Consider the following 17,981-nt stretch of genomic DNA (forward strand, 5'->3'; position numbering starts at 1 on the left):
TCCCTGGTGGTCCAGTGGGTAAGACTCCACACTCCCAATGCAGGGGGCCCAGGTTCCATCCTTGGTCGGGGAACTAGATCCCTCATGCGTGCCACAACTAAAGATCCTGCATGCCGCAACTAAGATCCTGCATGCTGCAATGAAGACCCGGCACAGCCAAAATAAATAAATAATATTTTTTTAAAAAAGAAAGAAATGGTTTGGGCTGTAGGTGATTTTATGTATATATATATATATACACACACACACACACACACACACACACACACACACACACACATGTGTGTGCACACATATACATATATATATGTATGTATGTATTAGTAATGGGAAGGCTTTTCTAAAATTTATGCTAAAGACATAACCCAATGGAGAAAAGTGATCAATGTGATCACATAAAAATGTAAAAGTTCTATACAGAAAAAAATTGCCTTGATAAACAAGTTCCGACCATATAGCACGGGGAACTATATTCAGTATCCTGTGATAAGCCATAATGGAAAAGAATATGAAAAAGAATATATGTATAACCGAATCACTTTTCTGTACAGTAGAAATTAACACAACATTGTAAATCAACTGTACTTCAATAAAATAATTTTTTTTTAAATTCCCTTAGGCAAACAAGAGTTGAAAAGCTGGGGAAAATATCTGGGCAAGACATTTTAGAGACATGGGCTCAATGTTTACCAGTTAAATAATTTTTTAATGAAAAAGGTAAATACCATAAGAGAAAACAATAGAAATCAAAAGATAAGAACAGGCAACTCGTTAAAAAAAGAAATATAAATGTACAAAAATAGATGTAAAAAGTATCACTGGTTTAGTATACCTGTACCCAAATACCACCACCTGGAATAGAACTGATCATAACGCTACCTGTCTTGGAATTATTCCCCACTTGCTCTTTGTATGTATGAAACAGCCATTGTCTGTGGTGCACTTCCAGCTAATAAAAGCTAGCAGCAGCACGAATTATGCTCTCCGCGCCGTGAGCTTCGGCACACTCTGCTGCGCTCTAAACGAGCACGCGCTCTCCCAAATCAAATCTGCTCTGCTAAATGCGGTATTTATTGCTTGGTCGCTAAGATATTTATTTTGTGTTTGGAAATAATTTTTACTTATAATGGCTGAAAAACGTATGCATGTTGTAGTGTTGAATTATGCAAACAATCAAAGTTAGAGCACCACCATGGATGCTGAGATGGAAACTTCACAACAGGTGCTTAAAGTATTTTTTAGAAAATGTTGAGGATATAGAATGTGTGGTAGCCACCTTCTTAGGTGGGTTAGTTTCCTGTGGCTGTTATAAAAAAAAAACTACTGCAAACCTGGTGGCTTAAAACAGAAATGCATGTGTTCATTGTTCTGGACGCCAGAAGCGTGAAATATATCACTGGGTCAAAGCCAAGGTGTTGGCAGGGCCATGCTTCCTTTGGAGGCTCTTGGGGAGAATACACTCCTGGCCTCTTCCAGTTTCTAGTGGTTCCTGCCTTTCTTTGGCTTGGGGCCTCATTTTCAAATCTGTCTCTGCTCCATACTTACATTACCTTCTCCTCTGTACGTCTGTGAAAACTCCCTCTGCCACTCTCTTGTAAGGACATTTGTGATGACATTTAGTAGTGTCACCCACTTGGAATGTGCAGAATAGTTTTCCCATCTCAGGATTCTTAACTTAATCACATCTGCAAAGACTTTGCCGTACGAGATAATATTCACAGGTTCCAGGAATTAGGGCTTGCTAACTTTTGGTGGGGGACAAGATTCTGACACCAATCACTATGTGTGGTTTCTTCCTGCACCAAGCAATTCTCAGACACCAGCTGGGTGTCCTACAATTCAACTCAATTCTGCAATTAAGGGCCTAGAGGTAGTGTCAGATCCCACAGGTTAAGAGCTCAGTCGTACAAGATTCCCTCCCCCACCACTGCCCCAACTTCAGAGGCTATTTGCAAATCCTCATTGTCATCTGTGCTTCTGACCAACTAGTTATAGACTGAGAGTTCCAACAACCCCTTCCTTGGGTTCAATTAATTTGCTAGAGTGCTTCACAGAACTCAGAGAAACATTTTACTTATTAGATCACCAGTTTATTATAAGAGAGTTTAGCTCATGAACGGCCAGATGTAAGAGATGCATAGGGCAAGATATGGAGAAAGGAACGTGGAGCTTCCATGCTCTCTGAGCAGGCCACTCTCCCCACAAATCCATGTGTTCACCACCCAGAGGCTCTCCGAACCCTGTCCTTTGGGGGTTTTGCGGAGGCTTCGTTACATAGGTGTGATTGATTAAAACACTGCCCACTGGTAACTGAACTCAATCTTCTGCCCCTGTCCCCTCCCTGGAGGTGAGACTGAAAATTCCAATCCTCTAATCCCATGGCTGTTTCCTCTGGTGACCAGCCCTCATCCTTAGGTTACCTTGGGGCTTTCCAAAGGTCACTGACGAACATAACCAAAGATGCCTTCGTGGCTCTTCTTAGGAAGTTCCAAGGGTTTTAGGAGCTCTGTGCCAGGAATAGGGATAAAGACCAAATATATGTTCTGATTATAAATCACAGTTCATGGACAGGGGCACGATTCTTTCTGCCACAGTGGCCCCAATAACCCCTATCTCCTGGTGCTCACAGCCTTGTCTAGTTCTCTCGCATATTGACTAGGGTTGGGCGATGTGACCAATAACATAGAGCGGAAGTGATGATGTCCCTTCCGAGATTAGGTTATAAAAGACTGCAGCTTCCATCTCAGGTGTCCTCTCTCTCCCCGCCCCCCAAACCCCACCCCTAATCACTCATCATTCTGGAGGAATCGAGCTGTCAGGTCTTGAAGACAATCAGACAGCCCGCGGGAGAGGCCCTCGTGGTGAGGAAATAAAACTTCCAGCCAACAGTCAGGGGGGAACCGTGGATTCCAGCTTTAACACGTGAGCGAGCCTCCTTGGAAATGGACCTTCCAGCCGCAGTTAAGGCTTCAGACCACTGCATCCCAAGGCGACTACTTGACTGTCACTTCCTGAGAGACCCTGAGACAGGACCACCCAAACTGCTCCCACATTCCTGACCCTCAGAAACCATGAGATAACAAATGCTGTTTTAAGCCACTAAAATTTGAGGTTAATTTGTCAAGCAGCAATAGATAACTAAGACAGAAAGTAGACTGGTGTGCAGCTAGGGATTGGTGGAAATCCACTGATACTGTGAGGGGCCTCATACATACCCCTACGGTCTGTATTACTGTCCAAAAATTGTATAAAAGATAGAAGAGTTATCGTAGGAAACCTGCCATGAAAACATGGAATTTTAAACAACAAAAAGAACAATTGCTGGGCTTCCCTGGTAGCGCAGTGGTTAAGAATCCACCTGCCAATGCATGGTACACGGGTTCAAGCCCTGGTCCGGGAAGATCCCACATGCCGCGGAGCAACTAAGCCCATGTGCCGCAATTACTGAGCCTGCGCTCTAGAGCCTGCAAGCCATAGCTACTGAGCCCACGCGCCACAACTACTGAAGCCCACGGGCCCTAGAGCCCGTGCTCTGCAATGAGAGAACTTGAGAAAAAGTTGTATTTTGTTTAATGGATTATCCTATGTCAATCAGAGCAACTTGATTGATAGTGCCATTAGATTATCTGTATTGTTAATACTTTCTGCTTCCTTGACCTATGGATTATTGACAGAGGGGTGCTGAAGTCTCCAACTATAACAGTGGCTTTGTCTATTTCTTCTTTTTTAAAAAAATCAGTCTTTACCTTGTGTATTTTGATACTCTTGTTAGGCACATACATGTTTAGGATTATTATATCTTCTTGGATAATTATATAACCTCTGTAGCATTATGTAATGCTCCTTTATATTTAAGATAATTTTCCTCGTTCTGAAGTTTTGCGTTTGTTCTTTGTATATTTCCTCTTTTATGCCTTCTCAATTTTTAATGAAAATTTTTATATAATCCCATTTTATCTTCTCTCTCAGTATATCAATTACACTTCTTTTTTAACATTTTCTTAATGACTATCCTAGAGTTTGAAATATACATTTTAAATTAATCTAGAGTTTGAAATATACATTTTAAATTAATCTGAGTTCACTTTCAAATAACACTACTCTGCTTCAAGTGTGGTACAGGTATCTTATGACAGAATTCTGAACTCCCCACTTTGACATTTCTATCATGCATTCCACTTATCCATATGGTCGAATGACCCAATTATTGTTACCATCATTACTTTAAACAGTTATATTTTATATCAAATAAGAATAAGGAAAATAACATACTTTATTCCTCCTCCAGGACTCAGCCTTTCTTTGTGTGTATACAAGTTTCCAACCTGTATCATTTTCCTTCTGTCTGAAGAATTTAACATTTCTTGAAAGGCAGGTCTGCAAGCAATGAATTCCTACAGTTTTCGTTTGTTTGAGAAAGTCTTTATTTCTCCTTCACTTTTTTTTTTTTTTGGCTGAGCCACATGGCTTGTGGGATCTTAGTTCCACGACCAGAGATAGAACCTGGGCCCCCTGTAGTGGAAGCACAGAGTCCTAACCGCTGGACCACCAGGGAATTTCGTCTCCTTCAGTTTTGAAGGATAATTTCTCCGAATATAAAATTCTCGGTTGGTGGTTCGTTTTTCTTTTTTAATACTTTAAATATTTCACTCCACTCTCCTCTTGTTTCATGGTTTCTGACAAGAAGTCTGATGTAATTCTTATCCTTGCTCCTTTATAGGCAAGCTGCTTTGTTTTTCTTTCTGGCTTCTTTCAAGATTTTATTTAAAATTTTTTTCTGTAGTTTAAATATAATGTGTTGAGGTGTTTTTGTTTTTATATTTGTTCTGCTTGGTGTTTTCTGAGCTTCCTGGATTTGTAGTTTGGTCTTAGTGAATAATTTTGGAAAAAATTTGAGTCATTTTTACTTTAAATGTTTCTCCTGCTCCTTTCTGTCTGTCTTCTCCTTCTAGTATTCCCATTATGTGTATGTTACAACTCTTGAAATTTCCTACAGTTTTTGGATATTTTGTTCTTTTTCTTTTTGAATTTCAGTTTGGGAAGCTTCTAGTGACTTATCTTAAAGCTCACTGATTCTCTCTTCAGCCATGTTATGTCTACTGATGAGTCCACCAAAAGCATTTTTCATTTCTGTTGCAAGGTTTTTGCTTTCTAGCCTAACCTTTTCTTTCTTGAAGTTTCCATGTCTCTGCTTACATTACTCATCTCTTCTTGCATGTTGCCCACCTTTTCCATTAAAACTCTTAGCGTATTATCATAGTTATTTAAAATTCCCAGTCTGATAATTCCAAAATTTCTACCATATCTAAATCTGGTTCTGATGTTTATCCTCCCTCTTTAGACTGTGTTTTTGCCTTTTATCATGCCTTGTAATTTTTTTTAAAACCTAGATATAATGTACTGGATAAAAGGAATTGAGGTAAAGAGGCCCTTAGTGTGAGGATTTATGTCAGTCTGGTTAGGAGTTGGGCTGTGCTTAATGTCTATCGTAGGTATAGGTGCCAGAGGTTTAAAATTGCTCTAGCATCCTAATTTTTGTCTCCCTTCTTGACTTTGGGCTTTCCTATGTACTCCTTCTTGGAGACTGTGTCTTTCAGCTCTTTTAGCTGTAACTCACTGTTATTATAATAACGCCATGTCAGTGTGGTGGTAAGGTATGGGGGACAGGGTAGCATTCTATCATCTCAGTTTATTTATTTATTTTAAAGGATTTTCTCTTTTTCAGGCCCTTTTAAATTTATTTATTTATAATTTTTTTGTCTGCGTTGGGTCTTCGTTGCTGTGCACGGGCTTTCTCTAGTTGCAGCAGGTGGGGGCTACTCTTCATTGCGGTGCGTGGGCTTCTCATTGCGGTGGCTTCTCTTGTTGTGGAGCACGGGCTCTAGGTGCATGGGCTTCAGTAGTTGTGGCACGTGGGCTCAGTAGTTGTGGCACATGGGCTTAGTTGCTCCACAGCATGTGGGATCTTCCTGGACCAGGGATCGAACCTGTGTCCCCTGCATTGGCAAGTGGATTTTTAATCACTGTGCCACCAGGGAAGTCCCCCTGCAGACTCTTCTTTACCTTTATGGGAACAGGAAGGCTAGAGGGGACTGGAAAGTCAAGCTAAAAGTACCTCTAGCAGCCTCCCACCACCCCCGCCACCCACCTAGTGCTCAGTTCCTGTAGAGAATGTGTCTCTCAGAGAGAAGCTTACCACTGTCCCCACCCTTATCTTAGCTCCAGAGCCCTGACTTAGGGATTTTATCTGAAATGGAGAAGCAGGCTTTAAAACAGATAGCTTCTAATCTTTTCTTAAAGGAACTGATTCCATATACAATAGAGTATGGAGAAAGTCAAGTCTAGGGGTGACCTCAAAAAGAGTAGATTATGATGGAAAACAACTGGAGCAGATTCAAGATCCAGATACAGGCTAAGCTGTAGGCTGGCCAGGATGCCAAAGAAAATTAGCTGGGAGAAGCCCTCGTATTATGAACTAAATGTTTGTGTTTCTCCAACATTTATTCAAAGTGACTGTGAACATAATCAACTCTGTGCCTCCCTGAGGAAAAATATCAGAAGCTTATGCTCTGGGAGGGGAAACAGACTTCTCTAAAATAATCCAGCCAATCACTAAACAAATAAACAAGCATATATCAACAACAGACCTCAGAGAGGGGTGGCCAGTATGAAGAGTTGCTATCATGTTATATAATATCCAGTTTGCAACAAAAATTTATGAGGTATAAAAAGGAACAGAAAAGCAGGACCCAAAAAGTAGGCAACAGAAACTTCCTGTGTGAGTAACCAGATGTTGGATTTATCAGGCAAAGATTTTAAAATAGCTCTTATAAACATGTACAAAGAATTAAAGGACACCATGATTAAAGAAATAAAGGAAGATATGATGACAATGACACACCAAATAGAGAACAGCAATAAAGAAATAGAAAGTTGGGGCTTCCCTGGTGGTGCAGTGGTTAAGAATCCGCCTGCCAATGCAGGAGACACGGGTTCGTGCCCCGGTCCGGGAAGATCCCACATGCCGCGGAGCGGCTAGGCCCGTGAGCCACAACTACTGAGCCTGCGCGTCTGGAGCCTGTGCTCCGCAACGGGAGAGGCCCTGACAGTGAGAGGCCCGCACACCGCGATGAAGAGTGGCCCCTGCTCTCCGCAACTGGAGAAAGCCCTCGCACAGAAACGAAGACCCAACACAGCCAAAAATAAATGTAAAATAAATTAATTAATTAAAAAAAAAAAGAAATAGAAAGTATAACAAAGAACCAAATGAAGTTGGAAAATAAAATAACTGAAATAAAATATTCACTAGATGCCATACGCTCCAGAAATTGTGCTCCTTAGTATTTATCCAAATGGGTTGAAATTTTACATCCATACAAACACCTGCACACAAATGTTTACAGCAGCTTTATTCATAATTATTCATAATTTTGTTCAGAATTCAAAACTTGGATGCAACCAAGACGTCCTTCAGTAGGTGAATAGTTGAGCAAACTATGATATTTCATACAATGAAATATTATTTAGCAATGAAAAGAAATGGGCTATCAAGCCATGTAAAGACATGGAAGATCTTAAATGAGCATATTGCAAAGAGAATAAAGCCAATTTGAAAAGACTACATAGTGTATGATTACAAATACGTGATATTCTGCAAAAGACAAAACTTTAGAGATGATAAAAGGTGAGTGGTTGCTAAAGGTTTAGCAGGACAGGGGCAGGGAATAAATGGTGGAGCAAAAGGAATTTTTAGGATAGTGAAGCTATTCTGTATGATACTATAATGATGGATGCATGACTTTATACATTTGTCAAAAACCATAGAATGTATAACACAAAGAGTGAAACTTAGTGTATACTATAAAATTTAGTTAATAATAATGTTTCAGTATTGACTCATCAATTATAAGCAACTGACTCATCAATAATAGAAAAGTTACAGGAAACAAGATTGAAACAAATCTAAGAGGACCTTTCCTAAAATAAAATATTTTAAATTAAAAAAATAATAGTGTTACAGGAGAAAGCATACATGGGAACTCACTGTACTTTTTGTTCAGTTTTTCTGTAACTCTAAAAATATTTTTCAAAAAAGTCTCTTCATTAAGAAGTATTCAATAGAGGGGCTCACTAGTATATTTGAACTGACAGAAGGAAAAATTAAGTGAACTTGAAGATAGAGATTATTCAAGCTGAAGAACAGAGAGAATAAAGAATGAAAAAAAATAAAGACAGTATCAGAGAAATGTGCAACGCCATCAAGAGCACCAATTTATGCAAAATTGAAGAGGAGAGAGAGAAAGGAGGAAAATATTCAACAAAATAATGGCCGAAAACGTCTCAAATTTAATTGAAAGTCAAAAAACCTACACATCCAGCTAAAAAACTCCAAGTAAGATTAAATGCAAAGCTATCCACTAACAGATACATTACAGTAAAAAATGCTGAAAGTCAAAGATAAGGCAAAATCTTGAAAGCAGCAAGAGAAAAATAGCTCATTAGTTGCTAAGGGTCCCAATAAGATTAACAACTGACTTATCAGCAGAAACACTGGGGGCAGAAAACAAAGGAATAATACATTTAAAGTGCTGAATGAAAATAAAACAACTATCAACCAGAAGTTCTATATCTGGCAAAGCTATATTTCAGAAATGAGGATGAAATAAAGGCTTTACAAGTAAAAAAAAAAAAAAAAGTAAGAGATTTGTTGTTAGTAGACCCGCCTTACAAAAAATACAACAGGAAATTCTTCAGGCTGAAAGCAAGTTACACCAGATGGTAATTTAAATCCACCCCCCAAAATAAAAAGCACCGGTAAAGGTAATTACATTACTATAAAAGATAATAAAAATGAATATTTTCCTCCTTTCTTCTGTTAATTGATTCAAAAAGCAATTATATAAAATAATATGTATATAATACATTCTTGGGCCTGTAACATATACAAATGCAACACTTCTGTAATATATTTGCCAGTAACAGCATAAAGGAGGTGAGTGGGACAAAGCTGTGGTGGGCTGAGGAAATAACTACAGATGCTAAAGTAATTAACAATGTATTATTCCATTGCAACATTAATAGGTGTAACATGTATAACAGTAATATCACAAAAAAAGTGGAAAAGGGAAAGGAGTAACATTTCTATATATTATGGGAATTAAGCATCTATAAACCAAAGCTGCCTTCTACTGAAAGTTTAAATTAATGCCAATGACTAATAATATATGCACATTCAAAAGAGATAGTAGTCTTTTACATACATAGAAAAACATATGTAAGGCTAAGTGTTGAATGTGGTTATCCTTGTTGGTGAGATTATGAATATTAAAAATTTTCTCTTTCTGTACATCAATACTTTCTACCATAAATATCTACCTACCTACCTACCTACCTACCTATCTATCAACTTTGTACTGGGAAAGATATTTAAAAATGATTTTGTTTCTGCTATAACACAATCAAAATCCCAGAGATTGTGGCTACAGCATTTTATCTTGAAAAATTCTCAAAGAAATTTTAAGCAAGAATCTAAACTTTCATAAAGCAACAATCTCAGGGACTTCCCTGGAGGTCCAGTGGTTAAGACTCTGCCTTCCAATGCAGGGGGTGCGGGTTTGATCCTTGGTTGGGGAGCTAGGATCCCACATGCCGTGGGGTGTGGCCAAAAAATTTTAAAAAAACCAACAATCTCAGTAAAAGACTCACAGAATATGTAATTTTGAATAATATAATCTAGCGTGCCCTTCAAGATTAACTGGCTAGAAAATCCTGGTAAAAAAGGAAGGGTACTTTATTGAATAGGGCAGTAAGCTTTAAGCCCATTAAATGTTAAACAATATTTATGAAAACACAACTTTCACTTTGAAATAGTTTATCTGAATACTTTCTTTTTAGTAGCAATTAGATTGTTTAAAGCCACTCCTAGATTGGAACAATAAGACCTTGCTCTCTGTGTTTGGGCACTTATCTTTTTTCTAAGTGAAAGTGTTAGTTGAAGAGTGAAGGGAGTAACGTATCTAGTTCATTCAAAAATGTCATTAAATCTTTTAAAAAAATTTTTATTGAAATATAGTTCATTTACAATGTTGTGTTAGTTTCAGGTATACAGCAAAGTGATTGTTATGCATATATATATTCTTTTTAGATTATTCTCCATTATAGGTTATTACAACAAAAAAATGTCATTAAATCCATAAAGGATATTCAAAAGAGCAAAGAAAACACTGTGCATTCATATACTATAAATAGAAATGTAAGGTAGCTGTGGTATGTGGGAGAAGTATAGATATTTATATAATAGACTTATTTACAAATCTCTCAAATGCTGTTTCATTCATATATATTTTAGATATATTATGCCAGAGTAAGGATATAGTTACCTAAAGTCATCCCCCCCACATGTCATCAATTTTTTTCCTTTCTGTTCCCTATTCCAAACATGGGAAAATATTTATAGCCTGTAACTGAAAGTGTTTTTTATCATATCAGTGTAGTACTGCTTCCTTTTGCTCTTAGGTACCTCAGTTTATACAATAATTTATAAGGTCACCTGATCTGTAAGAATATGATTTAGTGTCACAGTTTGAAATATCATATTTTTATGCATTTAAAATTATTTTACACATTTCTCTGTATGTATATTAAATGTGACCTTTTCAAATGGGTAGAAATACAGACGGGCCCAGTGAGTACAGAAATCAGGAAGTAATTCAGTAACATTATAGGTAGCATTTATTAAATACCTACTATGGACCCAGCACTACTAGGTACTTTGCAGGTACCTTCTCTTTTAATCCACACAGTAAGCTAATAAAGCAGGAACCTTAGGCTCAGAGAGTTTATATATCTTGTTTAACGTAAACACACACTCGGTAAGTTACAGTTAGGCTTGAACCAGGTGTGTCCATCTCCAAAACCTAGGCGTTCCCTAATACCTCAGGGGAATGAAAGGATTCCTTTCTGATCATCTCACAGGCCTGGCTAACTTATGGGTATACTCCTTGCGCTAATGTTGGACAGTAAGTTAGGCTTTAGCATCAAATACGGATTTATGCTACTTACTACGTGTATAATTTGGGGAAAGGCAGTTAAGTGTACCCATTTCCCCATCTGAGAGTAGGGTAGAATACTACTGACTTCACTAGGTTGGTGTGAAGAGTAAAGGTAATTGCTACATATAAAGTCTTGGCACTGCTAATAATTGTTGGCTCTTATTGTAATAATGAGAAAACTGTCCTATCGAATGCTGTGATCATACTGGGTATCCCTTGAGGAGAGATGAAATTCCTATTGTGAGCCATCTTTGGAATTAGAATATCCTGGCCAGGAAGTGAGACCTTGTAGGTTGACTGTAAACTGGGGTAAGACACATTCGCTTCTTTGAGAATCTCTCTCAGGCTTGGACTCTGGGGCATCTCTATGTCATTGAGGACATTCTTGTTTGGTGTAGAAACAATGGCTTCTTCCTCATGGAAGAAGCTGTGTTCTAAGCAAAGAGGCACACGTACAAAGGCAAGAAGGCAGTCATGCTGGAGACCTCAAGTACCCAACGTCTTGTGCCTGCAGGTTCCCGGAGCAGAGTGGCCACATTGAAAAGGTCAATGTAAGTTTCACTCAGAGCTGTAATTTCCTCAGGACTTTAAAACTGAATGCATGTTTCAGTCTGGTCTCAGCGCTGCTGTGGGAAATTAACCAGAGGCTCTGCATTCATGCTCTGGCTGGAATGGGAAAAGGCAAGAGAAAATGCCATGGTTTAACACTTGCAATTGTTATATGGTACAAAATTCTATTCTACATGTATTTGTGGTTTACTGAAATGGGTAGTTAAATGTGTTAGTTTGGTTTTCAACTGAAAATTTGCTCCTGACACTGACACTGAAGTGAACCTATGCTTTGTTTCATTCCATTCATTCATTCATTCATTCCATTCATTCACTTATTTAACAAAAAATATTAAGTACCACCAATTATAAACCAGGGCTTTTTCCAAGTGTCGGGGACGTAAAGCTGATCCCTGCCCCCTAGGAAACAGACACATAATGAGGAAGCTGGGTATCTGAATAAGTTACAACAGGTTTAAAATGGGGCAAGAAAAAAATTCTTTGAGACTCTAGTAGTGATAATTCTCTAGGATAAATACAGAACTACAAACAAAAGGATTCCTTCAAATAGGAACAGGTTAGATATTGGGCACACCCCAAAATACAAATGACCAATGTAACAACCCTAGGGGAAGATCCTAATAATATTCCCATTTGACTTATGAACAACTGAGGTAAAGAAAAGTTAACTAATTTGTACCTGACCACACAACCAGTGAGTGGCAGAACACGGATTTTAATCCACTTATGTCTGACTCAACTCCTGTCTAGACTAAAAATGACTGCTATTACCAACTTACTTGGGCATAGTTTGATTGTTATGTGGAAAAAAGATAATTTAGATGGTGCCTCAATTATAAAAAAGATCCCTGATTGTAGGACTGTACCTAGTATTAACTAATACAGGTATTTTTAAAATTATCATTTCAGATGGCATTAAGTATAATTTTAAATAAGATGGGTACCTTATTTAGGAATATCTGGCATGTTTGGCAACTTTAAGATGGTTCTGCTGACCTTACCTCTTCCTATTTATGTCATTGTGTAATCTCCTCCTCTTGAGGGCTGGTTCTGGTAACTCACTTCTAACAAACAGAATACAGCAAAAGTGATTCTTGATATAAATAAAGAATCAATCAATTGAGCAATCAATCAATCATCAATCAATCAAGGAGAAGAAACAGTTTTTCCTCACAGGAGAATTCCAACTAATAAGTTTAAAAGAAAAGTGGGATATAGAGAATCACATTAGGCAAACACCATAGTAACAAACATTATGGACAAGACCACTGCTGGATGCTAAATTGATGGGCAAAAGTTTGAGAAACAGGCCTAGTCTCAAATTATCTCCGCCAAAGATATTACCCATTTCAGTGAGAAAGAGAGTAACTACAGTGGAAAACCCAGCCGACATCCACCTAACCAAGGGCTCAAGGCAAACATAACTGGTGATAAGACATTACTTTGGAATTTTATAAACAAAATATGAAACACAAATCATTAAAAGAGACTATAATAAAATTAAGAATGTTTACTTATCAAGACAATTTAGAAGGAGAGTAAAAAGGCAAGTCAAAGTAGAAGAAGAAATCTACTCATATATGACAAAGATCATGCCCAGAATATGTAAAGCGCTCCAAAAACCAGCATGAAAAAGACAACCCACTGAAAAAAAGGAAAAATTTTACTTTAGAATTACCGAGCAATTCTACTCATGTTTATACCCTCCCACACAACTTCAGAATTTTATGCTGAGAGGCACCAAAACACATGTATGAACACGTTCAAAGCAGAATTATTCGTAATATCCTCAAATTGGAAGCACCCAGATGTCCACTGAAAACAGAATGGTTAAATAACTCATGCAGTGGAATATTATATAACAACACAAGTGAGCTCACTACATACCCTTCAATGTAGATCAATCTTAACAATCTGTGGTTCAGGGGAAGAAGCCAGTCACTTACACACACACTGCATACCTTGTGATTTTATTTAGGCAAAAACTAAAATATTTCATTTAGGGCTACTCAGTTTGAAGCTAAATTATAAACAAAAGGAAAGGGGCAACCTGGGGCCTTTGGGGGTCCAGAGAATGTTCTATTTCATAACGTAGGTAGTGGTTACATAACTTGTTAAATTATACATTTATTTATTTAAAAAAGAAAGAATATGATATCCACGCAGCCGTCTTCTGGGCAAATGACACTTTCCTAGTGCCACAAAAATATTTAATACATGACGCAGTGTGTTTAAGTGCTTCATTTTTAGGATCATGAGTATTTAGATTTTTCTGAACTTTTGATAGTCATATATTTTTTTACCATAAGTGCTGTAGACAGAAAGATTCCTCACAAAATTTGTTGACAATGACAATCTGTTTTATCAAATTTTGCAGAAAATGTGAGCCAAGTTCTCTTATTATAACCATATGTAATGTGAAACTAAAAGTGAAGATTTTCCTTAATTTACTCCATGTTCAGTGAATGCCTCCAGGCATAAGAGGGGGATGAAGTGTCTACAAGTCAAACTGTAATGAAAACATCAGAGATGACACTTCTTCAACTAGTCCACTTGATGGCACTAAACTAACATAGAATGTGGGCTAATTCTTCATAGGCGTTCGATGCATTGAGTGTTTTCAGTATGTTGTCATAATCTTAGACCTTATGAATTCTAAAGGTCTTTTTTGGCTTAGAGCTTTGGATATATTCAGTAGGGAAAAAAAAGGATTAAAAATTCTTAAAGAATTAAAGCTGGTTTTGAGTGCTAAAGAAAGATATATTAAAAGTCTCAGGACAAATTGAGCTTTTCATGTCTTCCTGCCTCTTGCTTCTCCCACATCTCTAAATTATGTACCCTAGGAAAATAATTTTTGGTTCTAAGATTTTAGAAGATCAGGCTTGATAGATCTATATGCATTGCAAGACTTCAAACTGAATTCTTTTTTGAGGAGAATGAAGTGGAGAAGATTTTGCCCCTGTTGTCAGCTCGGGCTGACTACCATAGACTGGGAGACCTTAAACAACAGACACGTATTTCTCACAGTTCTGAAGGCTGCAAAGTCCGAGATCAAGATGCTGGAAGAGTACGTGTCCGGTGAGGGCCCGCTTCCTGGTTTGCAGGTGCGTGTTGTCTTCTTGTACCCTCACAAGGCAGCGAGCAGAGAGGGGAAGAGAGCTCTCCTGACTCTTCTTAGAATGGCACTAATCCCATTCACGAGGGCTCCATTCACAAGACCTATTTACCTCCCAAAGCTTCCCCCACCCCATACCATCACAGAGAGGATTAGGATTTCAACATGTGAATTTGGGGGGACACAAACATTGTTTATGATGCCATGGTCCATGCTCCGCACAGCAGATAGAGGAAGGGGCAGAGCCTTTGCATGCTGGCAGTGAGGATGCAGTTTCACAGGCTTGGGTTCTGCAGTTCAAGGAAAGAGGCTGCTTTCCTTCTTGGAGGAGCATCTTCGCTATGACTCCTCATCTGTAAGCCGTGGGAAGTGGTTCTTGGCTGGTGAAGAGAACTGGGAGACTGAAGAAATGGGAGAGGCTACTGTTTTGGGGGGTGCATTTACTGAAAATGGAGTAAATTAAGTGGCCCTGACTTCTAGTTTCACAATACATACAGCTCTAAAGAAAGAAACTGTCCCACATTTTTCTGAGTGAAATAATTTGTTTTATGTGTGTCAGAATTTGGCATTGCAAAACAGTCGACAAACCTGTTAGTGCTACATGGAATACCAATAATGATCCCCAAAGAGAGCTACAAGGATCTCTGTTCTTAGATTAACCATAACAGGTCCTTTTCCTGACTTGTAATAAAGTAAGATATTTCACCTAAATTCTTTTTAAAAATCCTGCAATGACTCCCTCTTGTGTGTGAAGACTTCAGGGTGCCGCTTGCCTGTCAATGACCTCTAGAGGTGGTGGGCTCTATTTTCCAGGGAGACAGGAAGCTTCTTGAGAGCAGGAAGAAGCTGCTCTTATCTCTGTTCCTTATAGCAGAAAACCCAATGATTTAGAGAGATGGATACTCAATAAGCATGAATATGACGACTGAACTGTCATTATGCTCAATCTAAGACCTGATCTTATAGTTCCTTCCTTCCTGTGAAGATCTGGTTGTCTAGCATGTCCATATATGAATTAAGGTCATCGCAGCTTTTAAAGGTAGAAAATGTGATAGAAAATGAAATACTTTGTGTGCATACTTTTAAATCTAAATGGTGTACTTTTTAAAATAAAGCACCGCTCTGTGCCTTCCTTTCCACTTCCTTCCTCTTTTGCTGCAAAGGACCAGCAGTTTTCTCCATAATACTTCAGATAACGTTTATTTCCCGCAAGAACTGAAAAAGTTTGTGAGCACTCCTTCAGCATTATTTGACAATATTAAGCAATTTTAGTTGTCTATTTAAAGTTTTAAAATGTTACCTGTAAGAAACAAACCAAAAAAAAATGTATTAGAACAATAAGAATTTAAAAATAAGTAGACCTTTTGGACTTTAAAAATATATAAAACACAAAAACCCAACACAGGCTAAAAAAACACGCAAAATCTGATCCTTTTTTCACAACACAGGACTCATCTTTATGTTTCTTGAATCATCAGCCATTTGTCAAAATGCCAGCGGCAATGTTATACACAGGAGGGTTATTAACCTTAACCTTAATTCAGCCAGGAAGAGCTCTGTGAGCCCAATTTGCGTTCATGGAGCCTTTACACAAATTCCCTGAAACGTTAGAACAATAGGAAAGGACCACAGTGTATATTTCCTAAAATTTAACAACATAGTTTAAAAGCTATGAATAAAAAATCTCCCACCTTTTTAAAAAATTGCAGTATAGTTGATTTACAATATTGTGTTAGTTTCAGGTAAACAGGAAAGTGATTCAGATATATATATGTATATATATATGTATTCTTTTTCAGATTCTTTTCCATCATAGGTTATTACAAGATATTGACTATAGTTGCCTGTGCTATACAGTAGGTCCCTGTTGTTTATCTATTTTATATATAGTAGTGTGTATCTGTTAATCCTATACTCCTAATTTTATCCCTCCCTGTCCCCTTTCCCCTTTGATAACCGTAAATTTGTTTTCTATGTCTGTGAGTCTGTTTCAGTTTTGTAAATAAGCTGATTTGTATCAAAAAAATCTCCCATCTTTAATGAGTTTCTCCTGATGTCGAAAAAAAATCTTCACAAGCAATATCAAATATTGCTATTATATGCTTTTATAAATAATAAAAATGTACAATAATTTTATCATATAAGAAAAATTGCTAGGACAATGGTTCATATGGGTCTTTCTGCCTGGGCTTAAAAATGTTTTCATATTTTGACTCTAAATGTTGTTTCTTTCTATGTTTTTTTAAAAAATTAACACATGGAGGAGAAAAATTACTCAATGGCTGAGTCTATAAACTAACTAATATTTGGTACAGACAGAAGTCTCCTCCTGGTCTGGACATGTGTCCTCACTGCCTTAGCATAGTGCCTGAAGCACAGAAGGTGCTCAATGAATATACTTTTTTTATTTGTAATATTTTGTTTTGCCTTTATTCTTTCAGTTTTATTGAGATATAATTGACCTCCAGCACTGTATGAGTTGAAGGTGTACAGCTTAAGGACTTGACATATATTGTGAAATGTTTACCACAATAAGTAAGAACTCTTTTTAAAACATAATCACAATATCCATTATCACAGCTAAAAACGAAGTCTAACAGTAATTTTTAACGTAATCAAATATAGTCATTAAACAAAAACAAACAAACAAAGGCCACTCACTTTTTCTGACTTTAAAAGCAAATTTCAAGGTTAGGAAGCACATGTGATATTGTCATCAATGCAAGGTCACTGATCATTTGGTGTCAGAAACACTACGGATCAATATTCAGGAAATTAAAGCAATATGTTTTATCTATTATTTGCTAACAACAATAAAAAATTTTCGTAAACAAACTCAAAAATAACCAATAGAAACAAAAGTAATTTAGGCTATCCAATTATTCAAAACAGGCCAAATAATCCTAATAATAAAAACACATTACTACCTCACACCACTCAGGATGGCTACAATCAAAAATCAGAAAGCAAGCGTCGGTGAGGACGTCGAGAAACTGGAACACAGTGTTTGCCTTTTTGTGACTGGCTGATTTCACTAGCACAATGTCCATGGTGCTTATTCATGTCGTAGCACATGTCAGAACTTCCTTTCTTTTTAAGGCTGAGTAACATTTCATTGTATTATACGTATATACCACATTTTGCTTATCCATTTCATTCGTCCATGGACACTTGGGTTGCTTCCACGTTTTAGCTATTAAGAAAAATTCTGCAATGAACATGGATGTACAAATATCTTTTTGAGG

Source organism: Tursiops truncatus, chromosome 17 (genome assembly GCF_011762595.2).
Source record: "Tursiops truncatus isolate mTurTru1 chromosome 17, mTurTru1.mat.Y, whole genome shotgun sequence".
NCBI lineage: Eukaryota > Metazoa > Chordata > Mammalia > Artiodactyla > Delphinidae > Tursiops > Tursiops truncatus.